The sequence below is a fragment of the Elaeis guineensis genome, chromosome 9 (assembly GCF_000442705.2).
Source record: "Elaeis guineensis isolate ETL-2024a chromosome 9, EG11, whole genome shotgun sequence".
Classification (NCBI taxonomy): Eukaryota; Viridiplantae; Streptophyta; class Magnoliopsida; order Arecales; family Arecaceae; genus Elaeis; species Elaeis guineensis.
In genome coordinates this window covers 36,611,590-36,637,430 of record NC_026001.2, presented here as the reverse complement: position 1 = coordinate 36,637,430, position 25,841 = coordinate 36,611,590, and positions in this window count along the sequence as shown.

Genomic DNA, 25,841 nt, shown 5'->3' with positions numbered 1-25,841 from the left:
GGTGGATGGGAAAGCTCGGCACAGGATGGCATCAGGAACGTCATGAAGCAGCATCATTGTCTGGAAGGCCTCCAGGTGGTCAATGGGTCCGAAGTCCCGTCGTAGCTTTCAAACTGAGGGAGCTTGAAGTTCGGTGGGATCGATTCCTGCATGATCATTTGAAAAAAGGGAGGGTCAGTACAAATGTCCTCACCATAAGCGGGGGGAGCGTGGCGGAGTTCTTCGATCTATCGGTTCATCTCCTGGAGCCTCCGATCCAGAAAATCCTCTCGACTATAGGTCTCGAGGGTCTTCTGGCAGAATGGAGGTAGAGATCTTCCAGGGGTGGAATCGTGATCTGACTGAGGGCTCTCCACCCTCGGATTCATTTTTTCAGGAAAGATGGGGCGGCTGGCCCAAGTGGCCCATCCTACGTCGAATTTTGGAGTTCTGACGATGCTCTCTCCAGTCGCACTGATGCCTGCGGCTGCTGCTGCTGCTGTATGGCCTGCACAGCTTCAGTGAGGCCTCTGACCTGCTGAACCAGTAGGTTGAATTGCTCCATGCCAACCGCCATTGCTGGAGGAGGAGGAGGAGGCTGAGAAACTGGAGGTGAGGTCGGAGCCTGAGATCTGGCCGTGAAGGTCGTGGATCGCCGTGTGGATGCTTTGCGGGGAGGCATCGGGTGAAGACCTAGTGGGGGAAGGAGGAGAGGATGTCGGAAAAGATGACCGGAGGCGGTCCCATTGAGCGCTCCTTTAAGAACAAGGGTACTGTGAAGACACAGGCCCCTTCCTCTAGCGCCAATCCTGTTGGTGCAAAAATCCGCCTGCGTCGGAGAAGCTGGAGTCGAGGGAGTCGCGGTCGCCGCCTGGACCTGCAAAAGAAGTCTAAACTGGAGTTGGGGTTACTCCGGCAAGACCCTCCGACGCTCAAGTCAGTTCTCTGCCTCAACAAGAATGGAGTGCTCGAACGAAAATTTTTGCAGAGTTTTTGGGATAGAAATTAGAGCTTAATGAATAACGTATCTGGGGTCCCCCTTTTATAGGCGGAGGGTGCAACAGACGGATAGCGATGTTTGTAACCGTCTGGCAGTGAGCCTCCCGGGGTCAGGAGGAGTTTGTTGTGAAGAGTAGTGGAGTGAAATCGTGGCCATCACCGGGACCTGCCACGTGGAGCCTGTTGCAGGGAGTGGAGCAGAGTCCGGATGAAGTCTTCCTGCAGTTGAAGTCGGGGACGAAGTCCAGCTCCCGTAGGAGTCTGGATGAAGTCTTCCTACAGTCGGAGTCGGGGGCGAAGTCCGGCTCCCTAAGAGTCCGGATGAAGTCTACCTACAGTTGAAGTTGGGGACGAAGTCTGGCTCCCGTAGGAGTCCGGATGAAGTCTACCTGCAGTTGAAGTCGGGGATGAAGTCCGACTCCCGTAGGAGTCCGGATGAAGTCTTCCTGCAGTTGAAGTCGGGGATGATGTCCGGCTCCCGTAGGAGTCCGGATGAAGTCTTCCTGTAGTTGAAGTCGGGGATGAAGTCCGGCTCCCGTAGGAGTCCGGATGAAGTCTTCCTGTAGCCGGAGTCGGGGGTGAAGTCCAGCTCCCGTAGGAGTCCAGATGAAGTCTACCTGTAGTTAAAGTTGGGGATGAAGTCCGGCTCCCGTAGGAGTCCGGATGAAGTCTTCCTGCAGTCGGGGCGAAGTCCGGCTCCCATAGGAGTCCGAATGAAGTCTACCTGCAGTTGAAGTTGGGGACGAAGTCCAGCTCCCGTAGGAGTCCGGATGAAGTCTACCCGCAGTTGGAGTTGGGGATGAAGTCCGGCTCCCGTAGGAACCCGGATGAAATCTTCCTGCAGCCAGAGTTGGGGATGAAGTCCGCTCCCGTAGGAGTTCGGATGAAGTCTACCTGCAGTTGGAGTCGGGGATGAAGTCCGGCTCCCGTAGGAGTCCGGATGAGGTCTTCCTGCAGTCGGAGTTGGGGACGAAGTCTGGCTCCCGTAGGAGTCCGGATGAATCTACCCGCAGTTGGAGTTGGGGATGAAGTCCGGCTCCCGTAGGAGCTCGGATGAAGTCTTCCTGCAGCCGGAGTTGGGGACGAAGTCCGGCTCTCGTAGGAGTCCGGATGAAGTTTTCCTGCAGTCGGAGTTGGGGACGAAGTCCGGCTCCCGTAGGAGTCCGTATGAAGTCTACCTGCAGTTGGAGTCGGGGGCGAAGTCCGGCTCCCATAGGAGTCCGGATGAAGTCTAGCAGGTAGAAACATGGGTGGAGTCCGTCCGTCGTGAAGAATCCGATCGACGCTGGTGGGGGTTTATCCATCGATAGAACTTGGGAATATTGTAGAGGCTCGGCCATTGGAGAGATTCGAAAAGATGTCGCCGAAGGTCGGACGTCGGTAGAACCCCCGGAGGGTCATCCTGACACGAACTTCGGCTGGGGGGGTATTTTATACCCAACATAGGAATTAGTTTAGATTTCAAATTCTATGAGATAGAATTTTAGGAAATCAAAACTCTTTCCTTATGGCACTGATTTTATTTAGATTTTTTTTAAAATTTTTGTGGCTCTTATGGCACATATTGTTTCCTTTGCTGGTAGTCCATGGTAAAAAAGGAGGGGGCGCCCAAGTGTTGGGCACCACTTGTCTTGCCCTATTTGGATTTTCTTGACTAGGTATTTGACCTAAAAAATGATTCTTTATATCTCATTATTTAAGATGAATTTCTTCTTGAAATTTTTATGAATTATAGAGCATTGAGAGGCCTTTGGGGCATATGAAAATTAGGGAGAAAGAGTGTTAGGGCGTGGAGATATAATAGACACAAAACTAAGTGTCTGGGTTAGAGCAAAAAGAAGAAGAAGAGGGTCTTCTTCTAGGGTTGCTGAGTTCACCTCTATCCTTCCTCCATCTATGAGTTTTCTGAGAATATCTCATATCTAAAACTTCTTCTCCTACTTCTCATCTTTGGAAGAGTCCAAATCAAGAAGGAGGTATCTGATCGACCACGAAGAAGGATCAGTACAGTACTAGCATACTGTGCTGATTTCTTGGATCAGGACTTCTGATCGTGATTCGTGGACTGGTGTGGATGACTCCTAGAGGCCAGACGCATGTGCAGCTCACAACATCATCCTCAAGTTGGGATCAAAAAATTTAGAATGTCTAACTTGCAAGGTAATAGATCTGATCTATTATATTTTACATACATTAAATGTAGTATAGAAATATGTTGATATGATCAATATGTAGTTCTTGCACTTCATATTTTAATTTTTGGTTTAATACTATGTAATAATTATGTAATAAGATCTTAGATCTAGGGATTCTTTAATTTTATAAGATAAATTTTGATTTATTTTGGTCTTCCACTGCCTTATCTTGAAAATGTTTCAAGATCTAACCTTGAAACCCTAGATCTGGTTCCTTCAATTGGTATTAGAGCTTAGGTTATTTATTACATGATTATTTAATATACTTAGATTACTTCTTAGATTAGATCTAATTTATAATCAGATTGTTAAATCTAAAATTAAAATTTTTAGATCAATCACGAACTGTAGGTTGTCCTGCTGTAAGGTTTACCCCTTATAGTGCAAAGGTTGTCCTAGTTCGCGTAGATCTATCTTTAATCATAAATTTATTAGATATGATCTAGATTAAATTTATAATTTATTAGATTTAAAATATATTTAAATCTAAAATAAAATCTTTTTTTAATAATTTTTATATAAAAAATCATCATATATTTATCTAAAAAATTTGCGCAGTTTAAAGTTGAAATTGTTTCAATTACATGAACCTGTTTAGATTAGATCTAAAGTGGTTTCATGCTTATTTTACTTACATTTTGATTATGAATCAAACATGCAACTTGGTTGGTAGAACCATATTGTAAAAATATTTTACAAACATGAAAATTATTTTCAAAAAGCCAAACCCCAACCCTCAGCCTAAAACTTAATTGAGAATTAAGAAGTTGTTTGACTAGGTTCTAAGATTGTGAATTGAAGAACCTAAGACACAAACCATAACACATTGGGTTAATGGGTTAGTGAGAATTAGGTCCATTAATTTGGTTAGACCTGAGGTTAGATTAAAGATGGACTTTATTAGAGAATTGACTAAATATAATCATTTGTTGTCTTCGATTAGGTCAAGGATTCTCTAGATCAATTATAATAGTTGTAGTTGGTCAAGTCCATGTCTTTAATGAGAATCAAATGGACTTGATTCTTGGCTAAGCGATCTAGCATGAACTGTTAGGTTGATCTAATCAAAACTAATTAAACCAATTGATGTCTAAGCTAAACCAGATCAGTGATTTTTAATTGGTAGCCTGCTTACTTGGCCATTTCTAATGGTGTCTAAGGTAAGCTTTGGCAGACCCTCCCACCGATCAAACTTACCTGACCTCTTGGTGAAATTATATTTTGATCAGATCACTTGACTATTTGAGTTGACCCATGTTAGCTAGGTAAATCAGTGTGACTAATTTAAGTGCTCCTAGACTAGCCCTTTTAATGATCTCCCTTAAGCTGACTTGGTGAAGTCAATGGAAAGATCATGATAAGCTGGTTCATTTGACCTCCTCCTCTAAATCAATTAAATTTTTTGAAATTATTAGATCTTTAAAATAAAATAGATATGATGATAACTAGATCATAGCCTCCCATTAAGTGGATGACAATGGGTCCATCAATTGGATAATCATTGGAGGCCCAAAGGCTTGGTGCTTATCGACTGATGAATTGTCATTCATAATATGATTCCTTGACTGCATCTTTCTAAATGGTGGTTAGGTTAGCCAACCAAAGTTGGGCCTAATCATTCATTGGCTAGATGGGCCAAGTATGGTTATATTAATGGTTGGACCTAATCAGATCTTTTCAATGGAGGCCAAAGCCTACTAATTAGGGACTGGAGTAAAATTAAAATTACTAAAAATTATTTAAAAAAATAATTGGTTATGAACCTACCTTAGATGTACATGGATTAGCCAACCAAAGTTGGGCTTCTGTGCAGTCTAAATGGATTCTAGTACCTACTAAGAAATTAGGGTAATTCTTCGAATTGAAGGTAGAGGCTATCAATTCGAATAAAATAGTGGAAGAAATCTTTTGATTAAAGTCTAAATCTTTAGGTTTAATGAATCAATTACTATTTAGATTATGATTTTTCTTTGTATAGATATGGCCACTTTCCTATCGCTCCGATCATTGTTGGACAATGATAATTTGGTAGGACTCAACTTCAGTAGCTGGTACCAAAAGTTAAAGATAGTCTGGAGAATGAACGGATCCTATATGTGATAACGGATCCTGCACCTGAGGATCCAGCTGCCAATACACATGGAACAGTCAGAGATACTTATCAAAAGTGGCTCAGTGATCGGACCACAGTGCGTTGCATCATGCTGGCTACCATGAGCAACGAGTTCAGTCATAGATTTGAGATGGCCCAGCAAAGGATATGCTTCAAGTGTTCGAGGATGCCTTTGGCACACCTGATGATGTGGAGAGGCACAAGACTAGTTGTGCCATCTTTAACGATAAAATATGGGATGGTGCCTCTATCACTATCATATATTGTACATGATCGAGCTGATGGAGCATTTGAGCAAGCTTGACTTTTCCTTGCATGAGCAGCTTGGGAAAGATGCAATACTGAACTCGCTGCCCAAGTCTTATCTCCCATTCCTCACTCATTATAGAATGACAAAGCCTGAAGTAAACTACCACAGGTTACTGGGGTTGCTTCAGAACTTTGAGAAGGATCACCAACTCCACAAGGAGTCAGTAAACTTAGTAGGAGGTTCATCTTCTGGTCCTCGACCCTTTGAGAAAAGGAAGAAGAACAAGAAGAAGAAAGTGAAGAAGGTGTAAGTTTAGGCTGGGACATCAGTACAGGGCCAGACCAAAAAGATCAAGCCTGATAAGAGTCAAACTGAATGCTTCTTTTGCAAGAAGTGGGGGCACTGGAAGAGAAACTGTCCTCAGTACATTACCTCCCTGGATCGAACAGGCAGAGAAAGAAGCAAGCTGTTGCTGGGCAAGGTATTTATATGATAACTCTTTGTAATTTCTCAATTTGTGATATTACTGACTGGGTATTGGATACTAGTAGCCCTTACCATATTTGCAATTTGTTGCAGGAGTTGCAGGTCAGTAGGAGATTCGAGCAAGGTGAGAGATTCCTGAACATTGGAGATGGAAGACCAGTTCTAGTTCTAGCATTAGGAATCTTAAAACTTGTATTTGAGTCCCATACCGTTGTTCTTAATGATTGTCATTTCTGTCTCAGTTTTTTTTAAATATTATTTCTGTAAGCCTTCTGGTCAAAAATGATTATGAAATTTAATAAAGAAATAAGTTTGTAATATCATTATGAATGGTGTTACTATTTTTTATGGATATTTGAACAATGGTGTGTATATGTTATCACAACCTGTTAACGTAGTCTATTCTACAGGCAAGCATCCTAGATTAGATAGTGTATCAAATATCTACTTATGGCACTGTAGACTAGGTCATATAAACAAGAATAGGATAAACAAGTTGACTCAAGAGGGAATCCTCAAAGTCAGTGATTGTGAATCACTTCCAACCTATGAGTCCTGTCTTCTTGGTAAAATGATCAAGTCACCTTTTACTGAAAAAGTGAGAGAGCTACTGAGCTCTTGGGCCTAGTACATACTGATGTATGCAGGCCCATGAGCATAAGTACTAGAGGTGGATATTTCTACTTCATCACTTTCACAGATGATCTATCTAGATATGGATATGCCTATTTGATGAAACATAAGTCGGATTTATTTGAAATATTCAAATGATTCTGAAGTAAAGTAGAAAAATAAATTGGAAGAGTATTAAAACTCTTCAGTCTGACCAAGGAGGGGAATACCTTTCTGGTGAGTTTCTCACATATCTAGAAGAGAATGGGATTCTCTCCCAATGGACTCCTCCAGGAACACCACAGCATAATGGTGTGTCTGAAAAGAGAAATCGAACTCTGTTAGATATGGTCTAATCCATGATGGGTTTTGCCCGCTTGTCGATATCCTTCTGAGGATATGCACTTGAATTGGCCTGTTATCTGTTAAATAGGGTTCCAAGTAAGTCTGTAATTAAGACTCCATATGAGATATGGATAGAGCGTAAGCCATCACTTACACACCTTAGGGTCTGGAGGTGCCCGGCCTATGTCAAATGGTTAGTTACATATAAACTTGGACCTAGGTCTGACAAATGCATATTCATAGGGTACCCCAAAGAGATCAAAAGATATTTTTTCTACCATGCTGATGAACAAAGGTGTTTGTCAGTCTTAAGGCAACCTTTTTAGAAAAAAAAATTCTTGATGAAGGAATCGTTGCCTCTAAGGTTGAACTTGATGAAGTTCTACAGGTAGAAGGACCGACACCAATAGCTGAACCTGAGTCGGATTTGATTAGATTAGATTCGGAGTCCAATGTACCTGCACCATTAAGACGATCTGATAGAGTACCGCATCAGTCGGACAGATACTATGATTTTTGGTTCGAGATGGTGATCCCATCGAACGTGATGAGAATGATGAGGATCCGATCACCTATATGGATGCAATGCAAAGACCTGATTCTGAAAAATGGCTTGAAGTCATGAAATCCAAAATGGAGTCCATCAAGGTCAACGATGTATGGACATTAGTTGACCCACCTGAAGGGGTTAAACCTATTGGTGTAAATGGATCTTCAAAAGGAAGAGGGGTGCAGATGGAAAGGTGGAGACCTATAAAGCTCGTCTGGTTGTCAAGGGGTATCGTCAACATTATGGTATTAACTATAACGAGATGTTCTCTCCTGTGGCAATGCTCAAATCTATTCGGATAATGCTTGCAATAGCTGCCCATCTGGATTATGAGATCTGGCAGATGGATGTAAAGACAGCTTTTCTAAATGGAGAACTGATCGAAGAGGTGTATATAAGACAACCTGAGGAGTTTACATCCACAGATGAGTCCAAGATGTGCAAACTTTAGAGATCCATTTATAGATTGAAACAAGCTTCTCGGAGTTGGAACATGCATTTTGATAAGGTGATCAAAATGTATGGCTTCATTAAGAACGGAGAAGAGCCCTACATCTATAAATGAGCAAATGGTCCAGTTGTGGTATTCCTTATCTTGTACGTGGATGACATTCTCTTAATCGGGAATGACATCCCCACACTACAGGGAATAAAAGTTTGGTTGTCATCGTAGTTCTCCATGAAAGACTTGGGTGAAGTATCCTACATATTAGAGATGAAGATCTATAGGGATAGATCTAAAAGGATGCTTGGGTTATCTCAGTCCACGTACATAGACACTATGTTGAAGAGGTTCAGCATAGAGAATTTCAAGAAGGGCTATCTACCGATAGGCCATGAAATTTTTCTCTCTAAGAAGGATTGTCCGACAACTCCTGAAGAGAGAGAGCGTATGAGTAGAGTCCCATATACTTCGATCGTAGGATCTATCATGTATGCCATGACATGTACAAGCCAGAAGTGGCATACTCACTAAAAGTAGTGAGTAGATACCAATCTAATCCTGAAAAAATCACTGGAAAGTAGTTAAAGCCATCCTTAAGTATTTGAGAAATACTAAGAACCAATGGTTGGTTTATGACAAGTCAGATCTAAAACTTGTGAGGTTTACAAACTTCATCTTTCAATCTGAATATGATGACAGCAGAAGCATGTCGGGTTATATCTTTACTCTGAATGGTGGAGCCATCTGCTAGAAGAGTTTCAAGCAGCATACTATGGCAGACTCTGTTTGAGAGGCAAAGTACATCGCAGCATCGGATGCCGTGAAGGAAGCTGTGTGGCTGAGAAAATTCAACACCGAGCTCAGAGTAGCACCCTCCCTCGATGGTCCAGTCCTGCTCTACTGCGACAGCACTTGTGCCATAGCTCAAGCAAAGGAACCCAAAGCACACCAGTGGACAAAGCATATTTTGCACCGCTTCCAACTGATCCAAAAGATCGTGGATCGAGGTGATGTTGATTTTCAGAAGATCGACAGAAAGAAAAACCCGACCGACCCCTTCACTAAAGCCCTAGCGATAAAGGAGTTCGATAACCACAAGTCGAAGATGGGTATTAGATACTGTGTCGAGTGGCTTTAGGATAAGTGAGAGTTGTTGGAAAATATGTTTCAAAAGTTAATCATCAACCTGTTGACGGTTGAGCAACCTTGTATTGTAATTGATTTGTTAATAAATAAAATATATTTTTGGTATTTTCATCATAAGTTTTCATCTTCTAATGAACTCCGTTGTTGTGATGAAGTCTTTAGGACTATTTAGATTCAATAAAGAGAGGATTTATCGATTAGTCCTTAAAACTATTTATGACTAAATCATGGGTTGTTAACAAGGACGACAGCTTCTATCGAGCATAGGTCACTGTAGGCCATATGGGTTGGTTGTCCTCTTAACCAAGGAGTGTGGAGACACTGGTATGACATACAGGTGAGATATAAGGGTACATCATCATTGAACGTGACCAACTCCAGAGTATTCTGCTGTCGAGAATGTCTCTGATGGGATATAGGCATAAGTGTCCCTTAGACCTGAGATCGTCTCAGTGACTTGCAAGTAACTCACTGTGCTTTGGTACTGGACTAACTAAATTTCTAATTTAGTGATGAAAGGCTTTCAGGCATAGTCAAGTACTTGTGAAGTTAAAGTGTGATCAAGATGGGATTGACCACTTTAAGAGTTGGAAAAGAATGAGTCGTTGTATTTTAATTTAGCAAAACCTTGGTCAGGATAATCCATTAGATGGATTTGGTATTTTGAAATACAATATGGACAACCTGATCAGAGTTGACAGTTGAACTCTGAGGTGTCTGATGAGCATTTTGGTCAAGGGGATGAATTATATGAAAACTATATCCGTATGGGTTCTAAGGATGTTGTTCTACACATTCGACCTATCCGACCGTCGGGTACCATTACTAGATGGTCACTTCGATTGGTATAGAAATTTATTCCTATACTGCTAGCTTAAGTTCAGACCTATGAGGTCATACAATTAGAGTTCACGATCCGATCGGATGGTTGATCAATAATTAAGAATCGTTCTAGGGTTAAACAATCAATACGATTGATATTTAACCTAGTGCAAGTGTTGCAGGAGGATCGATTAGCAATTCGATTGCTAATTGACTTAATTTGATTAAGTCAATGGATTGAGATTAAGTATAATTAAATATAATTTAATTATATTTAATTTGTGCTTGATTGGATCAACTCCAATTGGTTTATTGGATAAGCCAAGTGCAAGGAAAAACTAGTCCTAGTTCAATTAGGACTTAGGTCAACCTAATTTCTAATTCGATTAAAAAATTAAATTAGATTTAAATCTAATTTAATTTAATTAAATTATATTCTTAATTAGGTTAAGATCTATTTGAATTGGATTGATTTGTTTTGGTTTGATTTGGTTTGAGAAACTAAATTTGAACAAGTCATAGATTGAATCCTAGTAAGTTTAGGATCCCACCTTGCACCACCTTAGCCCCCCATGTCCACTCTCTCTTATTTTGTGCAATAAAATCTTCTCTCCCAGGCCTTCATGCATGCCTAAAGCTTTCACTCTTTCTCTCTTATATGGAATGTAGTTGTGGACCAAGTCAAAGTAGAAATTAGTTTGGATTTCAAATCCTATGAGATAGAATTTTAAGAAACCAAAACTCTTTCCTTATGATACTGATTTTATCCAATTTTTTTTTAAAATTTTTGTGACTTTTATGGCACATATTGTGCATCTTTGCTAGTAATCCATGATAGAAAAAGAAGGAGGGGGCACCTAAGAGTTGGGCACCACTTGTCTTACCCTGTTTGGATTTTGCTTGACTAGGTATTTGACCTAGACAAAGATTCTTCATATCTTATTATTTAAGATAAATTTTTTTTTTAATTTTCATGGATTATAGAGCATTGAGAGACCTTTAGGGATGTAAAAATTAGGGAGAAAGAGTGTTAGGGCATGGAGATATAATAGACATAAAACTAAGTGTCTGGGTTAGAGCAAAGAGAAGAAGAAGAGAGTTTTCTTCTAGGGTTGCTGAGTTCACCTCTTTCCTTCCTCCATCTGTGAGTTTTTTGAGAGTGTCTCATATCTAAAACTTTTTTTTCTACTTCTCACCTTTGAAAGAGTCCAAATCAAGAAGAAAGAGGCATCTGATCAACCATCGAAGAAGGATCAGTACAGTACTAGCATTCTGTGCTAATTTTCTGGATCAGGACTTCTGATCATGATTCGTGGGCTCGTGTGGATGACTCCTAGAGATCGGATATGTGTGCAACTAACAACATCATTCTCAAGCCCGGATCAACAAAGCTAGAACGTCTAACTTGCAAGGTAATAGATCTGATCTATTATATTTTACATGCATTAGATGTAGTATAGAAACATGTTGATATGATCAATATGTAGTTCTTGCTCTTCATATTTTAATTTTTGATTTAATATCATGTAATAATCATATAATAAGATCTTAGATCTAGGAATTCTTTAATTTTATAAGATAAATTTTGATTTATTTTAGTCTTTCACTGCCTGATCTTGAAAAAGTTTCAAGATCTAACCCTGAAACCCTAGATCTGGTTCCTTCAGTCAAATCGTTTGGCTTTATCAAAAATATGGATGAACCTTGTGTTTACAAGAAGACTAGTAAGAGTACTATTGTCTTCTTGATCTTGTATGTGGACGACATACTACTCATTGAGAATGATATCCCAATGTTGCAATTGGTCAAGGCTTGGCTATCACAAAGATTTTTCATGAAAGACTTGGGTGAAGCATCCTATATACTTGGTATAAAGATCTATAGAGATAGATCGAATAGGATGCTAGGCTTATCTTAGTTTAGGTATAGTGATCTTGTGTTGAAGAGGTTCAACATGGAGGGAAGTGAAAGAGGTTACTCGCCTATAGGTCATGGCATACAACTCTCTAAGAAGATATCTCCTAAGACATCTGAAGAGAGAAATAGAATGAGTTCTATTCCTTATGCTTCGATAGTAGGATCAATAATGTATACTATGTTATATACCAGACCTGATGTTGCTTATGTTTTAGGCATTGCTAGTAGATTTCAGGCAGATCCCGGAGAGGATCATTGAAAAGCTGTGAAAAATATACTCAAATACTTCAGAAAGACTAGAGATATTTTTCTAATATATGATGGATCTGATTTAAAATTAAAAAATTATATCGATTCTAGTTTTCAATCTGATCTGGATGATAGCAAATCGATATCTGGATATATGTTCACATTGTATGGTGGTGCAGTAAGTTGGAAAAGTTTCAAATAGTAAATTATTGCTGACCGATCACTGAGGCTGAGTATATTGCTGCAAGTGAGGCTGCTAAGGAAGCCATCTGGATGAAAATATTTATCACTGAGTTGGGTGTGGTTCTAAGGATTGAACAGTCAGTGTCCCTTTATTGTGATCATACTGGGGCAGTTGCTTAAACTAAAGAACTAAGGTCTCACCATAAATCCAAGCACATCCTAAGACGGTTCCATCTCATTCGGAAGATAGTCGAAAGATGTGATGTGATTGTAGAGTGAGTTGACACCAAGAATAATATAGCAGATCTATTCATTAAGGCCTTGTCAATGCAGCAGTTTGATCACCACTTTGAAAGCATGGGTATCAAGTATAAGGGTGATTGGCTTTAAGTGCAAGTGGAAGATTGAAAAAATAATATCCTACAAGCCAATCGTATATGAGATGCAATAAGATATTTATTATAATTTATCTTTCAGACTCATATAATTGATATTTATATTATTAATAAATAATATTTTTAATTCATTATATGCTGCATCTTATTGTTCTTAAGATTATAATGAACCCCATAAATCCGGATAATGGTTTTAGGATCGTGATGAGATCACGCCAGTGAGATCTAAATCCTTAATAGTCCTAATCTAAAGTACTTTTAGTCGTTGGTACATTGAGTCAAGGATCAATGATATCGATAAGACTAGCATGTCCTATATATGCTCAGAAATGAGGGTGGTTGATCTCACAACTACTTATGTGGTGATACTAATACAAGGATATGGGTGCTCATTAGAGAATGAGTTCACTGAATTGATCTGTGAGAGAATATTAGATGGAGTCTTATTTACATGTCAACTGATAATTCTCTAGTAGGAGTTGTATAAGTAATCCTTAGACCTGAGGTCATCATGGTACCTTGTATACATGGACCCATATTTTGGTTAACTACCTAACTTGGTTCTTTGATCCTTGTGTGGGGTGTTCTAGATATGGTGAAGTATACATGGAGGTTGTGAGTGATCAATAAGAGATCAGTCACTCCTAATAAGAGGAGCGAATATCCTATGTGATCTCATAGGATGGTGATTCTGAAAGTCTTTGGCCAAAGTAGGATGATAATTAAAAAAAATTTTTAATGTATCATCAACTGAATCATCACTTTCAGATCGAGATACATATAAATAAGTGATTAGGTTTGACATATTTTCATACCCACAGCTCATCTGAGATGTTATTTGACTGAAAGATTGAATTATATGGGAACTTACCACTAAAGGATATTTTGATAATTTTTTATCAAAATTTTAAATCTTTTGGATAGTCATGATATGTTGTTAGATATCAATCTTGACTTGTAGATTCATCAAAATTAAAAAAATTTAATTATAAAATCAATTTGAAAGAGTCCAAATTGATTGGGACTCTTCGGATGATCTAATCTCATCGAATTAGGGTTACGTCGAAAGTTTTGATCCACTGCTGGCTAGATTTAAAATCCAATGGGTTACACACTTTGATATTTGGCCTTGATCTAATTTAATTAGAGTTTAATATAAATTTTATAGGTTAATTTGATATGTTAGTGTAGAATCTTGCAAAGATTTCATGCATGTATTTTTAAATTTTTAATGAAAGAATATTAGATTAAACTATTTAATCTACAAATATATGCATAAGATTGATCTTAAAACTTCTATAATTAGATTTATATTATAAATTTATATATATAAAAATTTGAATCTAAAATTATAAATGTTTGAATAAGAACAGAAATTAGTGATAGATCTAATCTATCACTTTTGGGATTCCTAACCTAAACCTAGCATGGATAGTCGAACATCATGATCGAGAACGTAGATCTGAAAGTCTTCTTTGGTCGTTCATAGCCACACAAGCGTCCGACCTCTATGGATGGTCCACACGAAGCCCTCAGACCAATCAGCCCTCTGCAAGAGTGCTAGCTCACGCAGTCAGCTTTTGATGGCAGATCTTGTTGGGAATAGTATCCCAAAGCCAATCGTCAGCCAGTTGATGGTTGTACTCTTTGTTGTATTAGTACATAAATCATAAATAAATAAAAGTTATTTTAATATTTTTTATCATAAATTATCATCTTCTAATGAACTCCTATGTTGTGGTGAAGTCTTTAGGACTATTTAGACTCGACAAAGGAGGATTTGTCATTTAGTCCTTAAACCTGTTGCGACCAAATGATACATTGTTACCAAGGACAACAACATTTATCAAGCATAGGTCATTGTGTGCCATATGGGTTGGTTGTCCTCTTAACCAAGGAGTGTGGAGACACTAGTATGGCATACAGGTGAGATGTAAGGTACATCTGTACTGAACGTGACCGACTCTGGAGCTTTTTTTGCTGTCAAGATTTGCTCCGATGGGATATGGGTATAACTATCCCTCCGACCTGAGACCGCCACGGTGACTTGCAAGCAACTCACTGCACTTAGGCACTGGACTACCTGAATTTTTAATTCAGTGACGGAAGGTTGCTGGGTGTAGTCAAGTACTTGACTTGTCGGTGCGTGTGTCAAATGGATTGACCACTCCAGTTAGGAGCTGTTACAGTCTATTTTAATTTAGCAAAACTTGGCCAGGGTAGTCTTGTGAGGAGTCACAGGACTGTTTGAGTTGAGCACGATCGGATGATCTAATCAGGGTTGACAGTTTAACCCTGAGTCTCCTAAACAAGGGGTCAAAAGGGATGAATTATATAGTAACCATATTCACGTAGGTTCTGAGTGTTACGATTGTGACTATTCGACCTATCCGAATATTGGGTACCATTGCTAGATGGTCACTTCGATTAGTACAGAATTGGTTCCTGTGCTACCGGCTTAGGTCGAACCTGCAGGGTCACACACATTAGAGGTTCCTATCTGATCTGATGGCTGATGAAGAGTCCTAATATTTTGGACTATGAGTCCTATGTGTCTAGGTCTCTGTGATCGAGAATCAAGATTCTCTGATCACGAGTCCCACACATTTTGGGTACCGGGGTCAAGAGTCCCACTAGTTTGGACTCTTCGATCAAGGTTTCATATTGATGGACTTTGATATCCGATTGCCCATCGGATTTGGACTCAATATTTATGAGAGATTTTATTAGTGATTTGATCACTAATTAACTCAATTTGATTGAGTAATTAATTTTTGGATCAAGTCCAATTGAATTGGATTCAGTTGGGTTTGACCCGATTAGGTTAAGAGTTGACCTAATCGTCGAGATGGTTTGGTCCCTGATTTGATCAGGGGTTGGGCTTAGTCAATTTTGATTTGATTAAGATTTTATTGAGCCTAATTAAGCCTAATTAAGTTGATTTAATTTAGTCTAATTGTGCTTAACCTATTTTGATTAGGTTGGTTCAATTAAAATCAAACCACCATTTGAATTTGAATCCCTGTACCACCTTAAATCTTTGCACCCATTTGAATTCACGAGAAAAACTTCTCATGAATTTTCTCTCACACAAAGCCCTTCTCATGCCCACTCTTGTGCGCCAATATTTGGATAAAGATGATTAGTTAGCCATTCAAATTCAAAGCGTGTTTGAATTTGAATGGATAACTTATCTCTTGCGCCTACATCACATTATCTACTTTAACACTCCACATCTCACATGAGAAAAAGTTTCTCATGAAACTTTTCCATGCACAAAGAGTCCACGCCCTTCTCTTCTCACACCATAAGTGGATAGGGATGAGTTGGTTTGCATTTGAATACAAACTCGATTTGAATTCAAATGTGCAACCACTTATCTTTATCCTCTCACGCGGATAAGACACATTCGACGTTGTTTTAAAAAGAGGAGAAAGGTGGGGCGTGCATAGAAATTTTTAGAGAGAAAGTTTGGGGCGTGAGAAACCTTTCTGCATGAGGTGAAGGTCCAAAACCTTCGAGAGAAAAAGAAAGAAAAAAGGGCGCAGAGTTTTTCTTAATGTACCCTAGGGTTTCAACCTGGGGTTCAGGAAGTGAGAAGGTGAGCTACGAGTATCGTAAGCCCACCAAATTTTAGGAAGATCTTCAACATCCTCTCAAGCATGTCTGCTAATGATCTAGAGTATCCAAAGAATAGCAGACATCGATCGAAGGAGTTCGATCAGCATCGACCGTCGAAAGGGCTCTACAATGAGCTAGCACTCGTGAGGAGCCGATCAGATCGGGAGCCTCGTGTGGATGATCCGCAGAGGCCAGACATACTATGTGGCTGTGTTGCGGTGATCAGAGCTCCTGACAGTGATCAGATTATGGTGATCGACTACCTGCACAAAGATATTGTGTTCTGAACACAGAACAGTAAATTATTTACTATTCAAATTTGAATTTCAAATTTAAATCCATGCATGCTGTATATCATATTTAGATCCTAGTGTAGGATAAATATATATTAATTAATTAGATTAATTAATTATTTCAACTATAAAATAATAATTTTAAAAAATTTTAAAATTACCATTTTACCCCTGCACTCAAATTTCGCTTCAAATGGTATCAGAGCAGGTTCTAAGATATGATATATGAATTTGCTGCATAGATTAAGTTATAATCTAAAAGTTTAAATTTAAAATTTAAAATTCAAAATTTGAAATTTGAATTTTGAAAGTTGTTCGAAATTCAAAATTCAAAAGTTTGAAATTCAAAATTTGAAATTTGAATTTTAAAATTTGAAATTCAAAATTCAAAAATTTAAAATTCAAAATTTAAAATTTAAAATTTAAATTTGATTGAAATTTCAAATTTAAAATTCAAAATTTAAAATTCAAAATTTGAAATTCAAAATTTAAAATTTGAAATTGTTTGAAATTTAAAATTCAAAAATTTAAAATTTAAATTTTAAATTTAAATTTTGAAATTGATATATTTAGATATACATGATCCAAGTAGCAAGTAATCGAATTGGGTTGGTTGCCATGGCCATCCGGTCATAGGAGAAAAGTAAGGTTTAAAGGCCCTCTCCTCCCATTCGATGGGGTCTCCTATGGCGGTAGGGGTGTCGCTACAATTATATCCCATGAGATAAAGCAGTGAAAGGACTTAATTATAAAGGTTCAATTATAAAATTTATCATGAATGTGTTAGATTAGATCTAAAGAAATATTCATGATTTATTTTGATTGAGTTATTTTCTGTTATGTAATTAGCAATAGGATTGCTATTTATGAAATGTGCTGATCTATTTGTGAAATGAGTCAACATGTTTGGTGAACAAAAAATAAAACTTTTCAAATTTAAAAATTATTTTGAAAAATCAAATCCTGACCCATCAGCCCAAATACTTAATTAAAAGAATTAAGTGTTGTCAAGTTGGTCTAGAATTGTGAACTAAGACCTAAGATAATTGCATAAACTTGTGGGTCAATGGGTTAAATGGATTAGGTCCATAATTGGGTTAGACCTAAGGTTAGCTTAAAGAAACGGACTAAATTAGAGTAATTGATCAAATCTAATCAAAAGTTGAATTAGATTAGGTCAAGGACACTCTAGACTCAACTCCAATAGTTGTAGTTGAATGGATCCATGTCTTTAATTAGACCAAGATAGACTTAATTCATGGCTACACGGTGGAACCCTATTTACTAAGTTGATCAAATTAAAACTAATGAATCGATTGGTGTCTAAGATAAGTTCGGCAGTTTGACCAGTGGTTCTTAAGTGGGAGCTACTCGCATTGATTCGATCTCTGACGAGTTAATGGCTTATCCCCACCACTGATCTCGCTTACCTGGCCAACCTGATGAGTTAGGTTTTGATTAAATCACTTGGTGATTAGGGCTCACCCATGTCATTAGGTAAATCAGTGTGACGGATTTAGGTGCTCCTAATGCCGGCTTTAATTAAATCCTTTTAATCTGACTTGGTGAAGTCAGTGGGAGGATTGAAATTGGCTGGTTAATTTCTTCTCTTCCTTAATAAAATCTTCAAAATTATTAGGTCCCTAAAATGATTAAGTTATAATGATAACTAAGTCATAGCCTCCCATTAAGTGAGTGATAATGAGTCCATTAGTTTAATAATCATTGGAGGCCCAAAGGTCTGGTGCTTATTGACTAATGAAATTATCATTCATAGTATGATAATTTGGTTTGAGTCTTTCTGATGGTGGTCAGGTTGGCCGGCAAAGTCGGGCCTGATCATTTATTGATCTGATTCACCAAATCAAATCATATTAATGGTTGGACCTAACCAGATCTTTTCAGTGGAGGCCAAAGCCTACTGATTAGGTTCTGGGGCAAAATTGATTACTAGAAGTTGTTTAGAGAAATAACTGGTTATGAACCTATCCATAGATGCACATGGGTTGACCAACCAAAGTTGGGCTCGTGTATAGTCTGTGTGGATTCTAGTACCCACTAAGGAATTAAAGTAATTCTCGAATTGGAGGTTGAGGCTACCAGTTCATAAAAATATTGGAAGAAATTTTAGACTAAAGTCCAAGTCTTTAGTATTAATAATTTATGTACTAATAGAGGTTTGATTTTCTTTTATGTAGCTATGGCCACTACCCAGTCGCTCCGATCATTATTAGATAATGACAAGCTCATGGGATCTAATTTTGATAGCTGGTATCAAAAATTAAAAATATCCTTGAGCATGAACGGATCCTTTATATAGTAACGGATCTGGCACCAGAGGAGCCAGCCCCGAACGCTAGAGGCACGGTCGAGACACTTACCAGAAGTGGCTCAATAACCGCACCACCGTTCGGTGCATAATACTGGCGGCAATGAATAATGAGCTCAGCCGTAGGTTTGAGAATGTCCAGCCACAAGAGATGCTTCAAATGTTAAACGACTCCTTTGGCATGCCTGATGACGTTGAAAGGCACAAAACTAGTTGTGCCATTTTCAATGCTTGGATGAGGGATGGGGCCTCAGTCACGATCATGTACTGTACATGATCGAAATGATTGAGCGTCTAAATAAACTGGACTTTCCCCTGCACGAGCAGCTCGGTAAGGATGCGATCCTTAATTCATTGCCCAAGTCCTTCCTCCCCTTCCTTACTCATTTTCGAATGACAAAGCCTGCAGTGAACTACCATGGCTTGTTGGGGTTGCTGCAGAACTTTGAGAAGGACCACCAGCTCTATAAAGAGTTGGTGAATATTATGGGAGGGTCTTCTTCTGGTCGTCGACCCTTTAAGAAAGGAAAGAAGAACAAGAAGGTGCAGCCGCATGCTGGGACGTCTGCACAGGGTCAGACCAAGAAGTGCAAGCCCGACTAGAGCCAGACAGAGTGCTTCTTTTGCAAGAAGCAAGGGCACTGGAAGAGAAATTATCCTCTATACATTGCCTCCCTGGACCCAAACAGGCAGAAGAAAAAGCAAGGTAATTATATGATAACACCTTGCAACTTTTTCATTTGTGATACTACTGCCTGGGTATTAGATATCGAAAGCCCTTATCATATTTGCAATTTGATGCAGGGTCTGCAGGTCAGTAGGAGATTTGATGATGGCGAGAGGTTTCTGAATGTTGGAGATGGAAGCAAAGTTTCAGTTCTAGCTTTAGGAATCATGAACCTTGTAATCAATTCTCGTAATATAATTTAAGTGAATGTCACTATTGTCCAAGCTTTTTATTAAATATTATTTCTGTAGGCCTTTTGACTATGTACGGTTATCAATTTTTAATAAAAAAAAATTTACAATATCATTTTGAATGGTGTTACAATATTTGTTGGACAACTAAATAATGAATTTACTTACTATCACAACCTGTTAATGTGGTTCAAACCTCTGGTAAATACCCTAGAATAGATAATGTGTCAAAGTCTACCTTTGGCACTGTAAGCTAGGTCATATCAATAAGAATAGGATAAACAGGTTGGCTCAAGAAAGAATTCTTGAAGTTGATGATTGTAAATCACTTTCAACCTGTGAGTCCTGTCTTCTTGGAAAGATGATCAAGTCATCTTTTACTGGAAAAGGTGAGTAAGCCAGTGAAATCTTGAGTCTGGTATATTTTGATGTATATGGACCCATGAGCTCATGTGCAAGAAGTGGATATTTCTACTTCATAACCTTCACAGACGACCTATCAGGTATGGGTATGTCTATTTAATGAAGCATAAGTCGGAGTCGTTTGAAATGTTCAAACTATTCTGAAATGAGGTAGAAAAATAAACTGAAAAGTATATTAAAACTCTTCGATCTGATCGAAGAGGTGAATACCTTTCCAATGAGTTTTTGATATATTTAGGGAGAATGGGATTCTCTCTCAGTGGACTCCTTCTGAAACACCACAGCATAATGATGTATCTGAAAGGAGGAATCGGACCTGGTTAGACATGGTCCGATCCATGATGGAGTTTGCTGGTCTGTCGATCTCTCTCTGAGGATATATGCTCGAATCGGCTTGTTACCTTCTAAATAGGGTTCTGAGTAAGTCTGTAACCAAAATGCCATATGAGTTATGGATAGGACGTAAGCCAGTACTCTCGCACCTTAGGGTTTTGGGGTGTCTAGCTTATGTTAAACGTTTAATTACGGACAAGCTTGGACCTAGGTCTGACAAGTGTAATTTCATAGGATACCCAAAAGAGACCAAAGGGTATTATTTCTACCTAGCTGATGAGCAAAAGGTGTTTGTCAGCCTTAAGGCAATCTTTTTAGAAAAAGAGTTCCTTAGTGAAGGGACAGTTGCCTCTAAGATCGAACTTGAAGAAGTTCGACAGATGAAAAAATGACACAAATAGCTGAACCTGAACCGGATTTGGTTAGATCAGATCTGGAGCCCATTGTTCCTGCACCCTTAAGGCAATCTGGTAGAGTACCACGTCAACCGGACAGATACTATGGTTTCTTGATCCGGGATGGAGATCCTATCGAACTTGATGAAAATGATGAAGATCCGATCACCTACATGGATGCAATGCAGAGATCTGACTCTGAGAAATGGCTAGAGGCCATGAAATCCGAAATGGAGTTCATGAAGGTCAACGATGTGTGGACATTGGTTGACCCACCGGAAGGAGTAAAACCCATAGGGTGTAAATGGGTCTTCAAGAGGAAGAGGGGCGCAGACGGAAAGGTGAAAACCTATAAAGCCTATCTGGTTGCCAAGGGATATCGTCAACGTTATGGTATAGACTATGACGAGATATTTTCTCCTGTGGCAATGCTCAAATCCATTCAGATTATGCTTGCGATAGCTGCCCATCTGGACTATGAAATCTGGTAGATGGATATGAAAATAGCTTTTCTAAATGGAGAGCTGGACGAAGAGATGTATATGATACAACTTGAAGGATTCACATCTACAGATGAATCTAAGGTGTGCAGGCTACAGAGGTCTATTTATGGACTTAAGCAGGCATCCCGAAGTTGGAACATACGTTTTGATAGGACGATCAAGATGTATGGCTTCGTTAAGAATGAAGAAGAGCCCTGCATTTATAAGTGGGCTAATGGTCCAGTAGTAGTATTTCTTGTATTGTATGTGGATGATATTCTCTTAATCGAGAATGATATCCCTGCATTACAGGGAATAAAGATTTGACTGTCGTCACAATTCTCCATGAAGGATCTGAGAGAAGCTTCCTACATCCTAGGGATAAGGATCTATAGAGATAGATCTAAAAGGTTGCTTGGCTTATCCTAGTCCACGTACATTGATACTATGCTGAAAAGGTTCAGCATGGAGAATTATAAGAAAGGCTATCTACCGATAGGCCATAGAATTTCTCTTTCGAAGAGGGATTGTCCGACAACACCTCAAGAGAGAGAGCGTATGGGTAGAATTCATATGCTTGAGCAGTGGGATCTATCATGTACGCCATGACATGTACACGATCAGATGTGGCATACTCACTAGGGGTAGTGAGTAGATATCAATCTGATCTAGGGGAGAATCACTGGAAGGTTGTTAAAACCATCCTAAAGTATTTAAGAAATACTAAGGACCAGTGGCTTGTTTATGGTGAATCGAACTTGAGACTTATAGGATTTACAGACTCTAATTTTCAGTCTGATCACGATGACAGCAAGAGTGTGTCGGGATTTATTTTTACCCTTATTGGTGGGGCTGTCTGCTGGAAGAGTTCCAAGTAGCACACAGTGACTGATTCAGTTTGTGAGATGGAGTATGTCGCTACATCAGATGCTGCCAAAGAAGCGGTGTGGCTGAGGAAATTCATCACCGAGCTCAGAGTAGCACCCTTCCTTGTTGGTCCAGTTCTGCTCTACTGTGACAGCTCTGGAGCCATTGCTCAAGCGAAGGAACTGAAGGCACACCAGCGGACGAAGCATATTCTGCGTCGCTACCATCTCATCCGAAAAATCATGGATCGAGGTGACGTCGATCTTCAGAAGATCGACAGAAAGGAGAACCTAGCCGACCCATTCACTAAAGCCATTGCGGTGAAGGAGTTCGACGACTTCAAGTCGAAGATGGGTATTAGATACTGCACCGATTGGCTTTAGGCCAAGTGGAAGATTGTTGGGAATAGTGTCCCAAAGCCAATCGTCAGCCAGTTGACGGTTGTGCTCTTTGTTATATTAGTACATAAATCATAAATAAATAAAAATTATTTTGATATTTTTCATCACAAATTGTCATCTTCTAATGAACTCATGTGTTGTGGTGAAGTCTTTAGGACTATTTAGACTCGACAAAAGAGGATTTGTCATTTAGTCCTTAAACCTGTTCACAACCAAATGATACGTTGTTACCAAGGACAACAACGTTTATCAAGCATAGGTTGTTGTATGCCATATGGGTTGGTTGTCCTCTTAATCAAGGAGTGTAGAGACACTGGTATGGCATACAGGTGAGATGTAAGGGTACATCTGCACTGAACGTGACCGACTCCAGAGCTTTTTCTGCTGTCAAGATTTGCTCCGATGGGATATGGGTATAACTATCCCTCCGATCTAAGACCGCCATAGTGACTTGCAAGCAACTCACTGCACTTAGGCATTGGACTACCTGAATTTCTAATTCAGTGACAGAAGGCTGCTGGGTATAGTCAAGTACTTGACTTGTCAGTGCGTGTGTCAAGATGGGATTGACCACTCCAGTTCAAAAGCTGTGTACAATCATATTTTAATTTAGCAAAACCTTGGCCAGGGTAGTCCTAGTGAGGAGTCACAGGACTGATTGAGTTGAGCACGACTCGGATGATCTAATCAGGGTTGACAGTTTAACCCTGAGTCATCCTAAACACAGGGGTCAAAATGGATAAATTATACAGTAACCATATTCACGTAGGTTTTGAGTATTACGATTGCGACTATTCGACCTATCCGAACGTCGGGTACCATTGCTAGATGGTCACTTCGATTAGTACAGGAATTGGTTCCTGTGCTACCGGCTTAGGTTCGAACCTGTGGGGCCACACACATTAGAGGTTCCTATCTGATCTGATGGCTGATGAAGAGTCATAATATTTGTGGACTATGAGTCCTACGTGTCTGGACTCTGTGATCGAAAATTAGGATTCTCTGATCATGAGTCCCACACATTTTGGGTACCGGGGTCAAGTGTCCCACTAGTTTGGGACTTTCGATCAAGATTTCATATTGATGGACTTTGATACCTGATTGCCCATCAGATTTGGATTCAATATTTATGAGAGGTTTTATTAGTGATTTGATCGCTAATTAACTCAATTTGATTGAGTAATTAATTTTTGGATCAAGTCCAATTGAATTGGATTCAGTTGGGTTTGACCCGATTAGGTTAAGAGTTGACCTAATCGTCGAGATGGTTTGGTCCCTAATTTGATCAGGAGTTGGGATTAGTCAATTTTTGATTTGATTAAGATTTTATTGAGCCTAATTAAGCCTAATTAAGTTGAGTTTAATTTAGTCTAATTGTGCTTAACCTATTTTGATTAGGTTGGTTCAATTAAAATCAAACCACTATTTGAATTTGAATCCCTACACCACCTTAAATCTCTGCGCCCATTTGAATTCATGAGAAGAAACATCTCATGAATTTTCTCTCACACAAAGCCCTTCTCACACCCACTCTTGTGCGCCAATATTTGGATAAAGATGATTAGTTAGCCATTCAAATTCAAAGCGTGTTTGAATTTGAATGGATAACTTATCTCTTGCGCCTACATAACATTATCCACTTTAGTGCCCCACATCTCACACAAGAAAGAGTTTCTCGTGAAACCTTTCCACACACAAAGAGTCCATGCCCTTTCTTCTCACGCCATAAGTGGATAGGGATGAGTTGGTTTGCATTTGAATTCAAACTCGATTTGAATTCAAATGTGCAACCACTTATCTTTATCCTCTCACATGGATAAGACACGTTCGACGTTGTTTTAAAAAGAGGAGAAAGGTGGGCGTGTATAAAAATTTTTGGAGAGAAAGTTTGGGATGTGAGGAACCTTTCTGCATGAGGTGAAGGTCCAAAACCTTCTGAGAGAAAAAGAAAGAAAAGAAAAAAAAAAGGGCGCAAAGTTTTTCTTAATGTACCCTAGGGTTTCAGCCTGGGGTTCGGGAAGTGAGAAGGTGAGCTACGAGTGTCGTGAGCCCACCAAATTTTTAGAAGATCTTCAACATCCTCTCAAGCATGTCTGCTAACAATTCAGAGCATCCAAAAAATCGACAGATATCGATCGAAGGAGTTAATCAGTATCGACCGTCGAAAGGGCTCTACAACGAGCTAGCACTCGTGAGGAGCCGATCAGATCGGGAGCCTCGTGTGGATGATTCACAGAGGTCAGACATGCTGTGTGGCTATGTTGCGTGATCAGAGCCTTCCGATGGTGATCAGATTGCGGTGATCGACTACCCGCACAAAGGTATTGTGTTCTGAACACAGAACAGTAAATTATTTACTGTTCAAATTTGAATTTCAAATTTAAATCCATACATTCTATATATCATATTTAGATCTAGTATAGGGTAAACACATGTTAATTAATTAGATTAATTAATTATTTCTACTGTAAAATAGTAATTTTGAAAAGTTTTAAAATTATCATTTTACCCCTGCACTCAAATTTCGCTTCAGATCTGACTTGATCTCCTTCTTCGATCATCTCTGATTTTTTGATATCGAAGATGGAATAAAGGAAGATGCTGGATAGTGGAGAAAACTCTGATGAAGACTCTGTTCTTTATAGTTTCTCTCACCTAAAATCCTAGAATAGTTCTAGGTCGCTCACTCGAGAGGAGATCGGTCTCCTCTTTTATTCATGCAAGGAGAAAGAAAATCCATCCAATCCTCACATCCCAAAGAAGTATTTTTGACCCTCTTTCTCTTTGGTATCTCACGGTGAAAATCTCTCTTCATTTGGCACACAAAATTGTAGCGGGTTGTCGCACAAACCAGATAAAATAGGATAAGGGCTGGATTTTATTGCAATTCAAACTCTTTTGAATTTTAATTTGACTCTAATTTTTTTCACCCTTATCTAACTTAAAGAGAAACTTACCAAAGAAAATTAGGTATGAAAATCAATTAGAAAGATCTCTTTTTCTCATACACAATTGACCCCTTCAAAAGCAGCCAACGTGTGGAAGGATATGGATAAGGTTTAAGTTGAAATTCAAACTAATTTGAATTTAAAT